This window comes from Tupaia chinensis, unplaced genomic scaffold, assembly GCF_000334495.1.
Source record: "Tupaia chinensis unplaced genomic scaffold, TupChi_1.0 Scaffold000144_1, whole genome shotgun sequence".
NCBI classification, from domain to species: Eukaryota; Metazoa; Chordata; class Mammalia; order Scandentia; family Tupaiidae; genus Tupaia; species Tupaia belangeri.
Genome location: NW_006159614.1, coordinates 1,602,802 through 1,608,191, shown reverse-complemented (window position 1 = coordinate 1,608,191; position 5,390 = coordinate 1,602,802). Strand labels below are relative to the sequence as shown.

Here is a 5,390-nt window from a genome sequence, read left to right as displayed (position 1 = left end):
CATCTGCTGGCCCAGAATTGCAAGATGATGCTCTTGAATATGATTACACCAGACGGGTCCCATCCAATCTAAACAGATCGAGTGAGGCTTGCCGGACTTAAATACCCTGATTATCACAAAAGCAGAGGACACCAAAGGCCAGCATAGAAAAGAGAGTCAAGTTAGCTAGGTAAGCCAAAGAGATTCCCTAAAAGAAAACACAATCAGCATGTATATATTTTACTAAAGTTTAAAACAGAACAATTTTTCAGTTATTACTTGAATCATATGTGGAATTGATTGCTATTTTATGAAGAAAATCTTATGCTTAAAAAGTTTAAAATCTAGCAAAGAGATACACTTATGGTTATAGAAATTCAATGACAGAAGAATAAATAATAATAGGAAGAATGAATAGTAAGTGCAGGTCATTGAATAAAGCAATGATTGCTTAGTACAGTGTGTTCTGTGGGTTTATAGAAAGGAATGGGAGAAACAGGAGGAGCCATGGAACCACCACCAGGTCAGTTCTTGGTCTACACCATCTGTCAGGCCACCAGCCTGCCCAGTGTCTGCCACCACCCTGGGACTGCAGGTGGAAACCTTCTCTCCTGGAGACCTGAGCACCTTCCAGAAGCATGGCGAGACCTGTGTGGTGCACTACACTGGAATGTTTGAAGATGGAAAAAAATTTGATTCTTCCTGGGACAGAAATAAGCCCTTTAAGTTTATGCTGGGCAAGCAGGAGGTGATCAGAGGCTGGGAAGGAGGGGCTGCCCAGATGACCATCTCCCCTGACTACACCTACGGTGCCGCTGGTCACCCAGGCATCCACCCCCCCCCCCCACCATGCCACACTCGCCTTCGACGGGGAACCCCCCCACCATGCCACACTCGTCTTCGACGTGGAACTGCTAAAACTGGAATGACAGGAATGGCCTCCTCCCTCTGCTCCCTGTTCTTGGTGAGAAACTTCTGCCATGGTGGACACCTACCACACACTCCCACCCTGTCCAGTAAAATTCACAATGACAATCTGACTGTGAAGAAGTACCCCATGCACCTGACTTGTTCGGAAATGGCTGGCCACAGAAAACTCTCTGCCCCCTTCCTCTTTGAAATGTACCGACTACACCTGTCCCCTTGCAGCTAAGCTGGGATGGCCAGGTTAGTTATCTCCTGGCTTCTACAGATCCTGACCTGATAAAGGTTTGTCAGCACATCCCTGTCAGTACTTCCTCCTGCTACGGTTTACAATGCACTCGGACAGCTCTGCAGCCCTGCTAGAACAGAAATGACCACAGAAGAGCTCCCTTGCTGCAAGTTTACAAATAAATAACTTTTGTCAAAAAATAAAAAAAGAAAGAAAAAAAAAAGAAGGAATGGACATTGATGATCTGAGAAAGCAAAGAAAATTTCTTCTGGCTTTGAAAGATACAATTGAAGTGATTAGATGGGAATATTACCACCCCTTCTTTATTCTTAAGTGTACTCTCCTGAGATATCTTACTTTGATCTCTTATGCATTTTCTAGGGTAAGTGGTTTTATGCATCTTAACTCAAGAAAAGCCTAAAACATGTCATAAAATATGAGAAAACAGGTAAAAGGCAGCTTTGAACTCCAACCTCTTCAAAGAGGAAATAAATGAACAACTGTAAAACACACACACACACACAATAGCAACAACAGAAAAAGCAAATCTTTGATGAGTTGGGATATACAAAGAGAAATCATTAGATTTATTTTCAAAGCAGAGACTGTATAAAGAACCATTTTCCTTTCCTTTTCTTTCTTTCTTTTGTTTTCTTTCTTTCTTTTGTTTTCTTTCTTTCTTTTGTTTTCTTTCTTTCTTTCTTTCTTTCTTTCTTTCTTTCTTTCTTTCTTTCTTTCTTTCTTTCTTTCTTTTTTAGAGGTTTTTGCCTTAGAGTGGGTGAGTTTGCTGGAGAGAGAGAGACAGACACAGTAAGAGGGAAAGTGAGAAATTACTCCAAGAGGGGCTGACCACTCCACAATCCCCTCTTCTCCATTCTTCTTCCAGGATATTGAGCAAGTGTGCACACAAGCCCGACATAATTTTCAAGCCATCAGATCCAGGACTCGAACTGTGATCAGCTGTATGGAGTCCAGCAACGTAATTGAGGAGCCACTTTTATAAACTCTAGTACCTAGTGGAATGTTTTACATACAAAATATGTTGGATTCTGCATTTGTACATTCTTTCATTTCCTCAACAGTTTGCCAAATGTTTATTGGGTACTTCCTTTAAGCACAAAGACTAACCTAAAGAACTAGGAAATAAACACGAGAAAAAAAACATTGATACTTGGCTTCAAGAATCTCAAAGCAATGGGAAGACAAGCACTTTCAGAGCTTATGGTGACAGGGTGACAGACACCACAGCTGCTGGAATACACGCTGACCTTGGAATTCGAGAGTGCATGTAAAGAATATATATATCTTTGGATCTTAAAGAATAAGTAGATTTTTTAAGAGAGATTTTTGCTATAGGGCATGTGCACATGACAGAGAGATGAAGAGACAGAAAGTGAGAAATCATGCCCAGGGGAGATGACCACACCACAACCCCTCCTCCTCCACTTTCCTCTCAGGATTTTGGGTATGCAGGTACACATGGCCAGTGTGAGTTTTAAGCCACCAGGTCTGGGACTCAAACCTTGGTCAAGTATGTGGGAGTTCAGCATCTGCTGGTCCCATAAGTAGAGTTTTCATAGCAGAAGAATGACAAAATCTTTTAAATTACATACTTACACATAGTATAAATAACATGATGGAAGAGGGAAAGTGAATAATGAGTAAAATGTTAAATATTTTAAAGTCTCAAAATTATAAGAAAAAAATTATCCAAAAACTGTGAATGTCACACTAAGGAGCTTGAAGTCTATACCTATAGCATTGATCTAAGTCCATGAAAGAACTTTTTTTGGGGGGGATGTGTGTGTGTGTGTTTTATTTTGCTTTTGTTTTGTTTGTGGACTGGGTCCTACTATATTGAGATCCTCTTGCCTCTGCCTCTTGAGTAGATGAGACCAGAGGTGCATGCCACCATGTCTGACAACTTAGGATAAGGTCTCTCTGTGATGCCCACACTGGCCATGAAATCATGATCCTTCCAAATCACCTCTTGAGTAGCCAGGACTATAGGGTGCACATCACTGAACTCATCTTTAAAGGTGAGCTGGGGACTGAACTCATGACTCCCATGTGGCCTGAGCCTGAGAAGCAGCAGTTTCTTAGTGGTGTACAAGCTTAGAACGAGGCAGACTTAAAAGGATTTTAAGCAGAAATATTTTAAATGTTGATTTGTTCTTAGGAAGTAAGGTGTAGAGAGAAAAAGCAAAATAGACAAGATTTGAAAGAAGAGTTGTAGATAGCTTGCATTAGTATTAGTAAAAGATACAAAAACATGAGATTTAAAAAAGATTAAGTACTCTGGGAAAATAGTGGTGAAAATGAAGAGATTTAAAAAACAATGATGCAAATAGTTGATATATATTAAGTGGAGAAATACAATGCTTTTCTTTCATAGTCTGGCTTGCTTCACTTAGCAGCAAATCTTCCATATTTGCCCACTTTCTATCAAAGGCCAGGTCTTATTTTTCATGGCTGAGTAGTATTCCATAGTATATATGTGCCAGGCTTTTTCAATCCATTAATCTGTCTGTGGACATTTGGGTTGGTTCCATGTCTTAGCAATAGTGAATGATGCTGAAGTAAACATGGACATGCAAGTGCTTTTCTAACTGAGTGTACTTTTACCTTGTGAGTAGAAACCTAGGATAGAATTGGTGGATTATATAGTAGTTCTATTTGTAGCTCTCTGAGGAACTTCCAAATTGTTCTCCACAGTGGCTATACTGTGGGAGGGAAGGAATCAAGGGAAAAAAATAGAAGCAAAACATTCAAGGCCTTATTGTATTTTTATGAGTAGTATCCTATGGTATACATGTGCCACACATTTTAAATCCAGTCATCTGTTCTTAGACATTTAGGCTGATTCCACGGCTTAGCAATTATGAATAATGCTACAATAAACATGGATGTGCAAATGTTTTACCAAAAAGATATATAGTGATTAAATGTAAATTTAAAAACTTCAAGATTAAAAAATAAAATAAAAAGATCATTTAAAATTTTACAGTTAGAGAAGAAAAATAAAAATAGATAAAAAAAACCCTAAAGGATTTATGGAAAACTATCAACGTTTGAAAAGAAGAAGAGAGAAAAAGGTTGAATAATTACTTAAAGATATAATTAGAGCCAGCAGGTGGTGTAGTGGTTAAGGTGTTGGACTCACACATAGCTAACACTGATTCAAATCCTTCACCTGGTGGCTTAAAATTCATGCTGAGCACGTGTGCATGTGTGCTCAAAATCCTGAGAAGAGACCGGAGGAGAAGGGAGTGCTGTGTGGTCATCCCCCTGTGAGGTGATTCCTCACCTTTTCTCTCTCTGTCTCTCCAGTGAGTACACACACCCTATAGAAAAATGTTTCTCAGAAAGATGAAAATAAAATTTAATTTGAAGATAAATTTAAAAAAAATGACTGAAGACTTATAAAGTTTTAGCAAAGATATAGACAACTAGATTTATATGGTTCAAAGATCTCAATTCAGATTCAACCAAAGAAGAGATTATCGAGACCAATTAAAATCAAGTTTTCCAAAATCAAATATAAAGAAAACTTTTGAAAGCAGCAAGAGAAAAGAAAAATATCACATATATGAAAGACCAAATAAGACTGTAAAAGATTTCTCACCAGAAACCTTATAGATCAGAAGAGAGTGGGGTGATATATACAGCATTGTGAAAGAAATAAACTTCTAACCACGAAGAATAACTTATCCAGCAAAGCTGTTCTTCAGAAATTAAAAAGAGAGGAGACCAGCAGTTAGCATAGTGGCTATGTTGCTGAACTCCCATGTAGTCTTCTACAGTTCCAGTCCCAGACCCAGTGGCTTAAACTCACGCCGGGCGCGTGTGCATGCATGCCCAAGATCCCGAGAGAAGAGTGGAGGAGAAGGGATTGCAGTGTGGCCATCCCCTCTGGAGGTTGATTTCTTGCTTTCTGTCTTTCTGTCTCTCTCTGTCTTTCCAGTGAGCGCATGTGCCCTATAGCAAAAACCTCTTTTTTTTTTTTTTTAAAAAAAAGTAATTAAAAAGATATAAGACTTTCTGAGAAAAACAAAAATTTGCACATCGATTTTTATTGCGGCACTTTTCACGATTGCTAAGACATGGAACCAACCCAAATGCCCCCGTACGGATGAATGGATTGAAAAACTGTGGCACATATATTCTATGGAATACTATCCAGCCATAAAAAAAACCCTGGCTATTGACAGAAAGTGGAAGAACATGGAAGATTTACTGCTGAGTGAAGCAAGCCAGG

At 39.1% G+C, this 5,390-nt stretch overlaps 1 pseudogene; it reads left to right on the top strand.

The window, feature by feature from the left end:
* Positions 1 to 908, top strand: part of LOC102477234 (peptidyl-prolyl cis-trans isomerase FKBP1A pseudogene) — a 4,639-nt pseudogene extending 3,731 nt beyond the window's left edge.
* Positions 909 to 5,390: the final 4,482 nt, after the last annotated feature.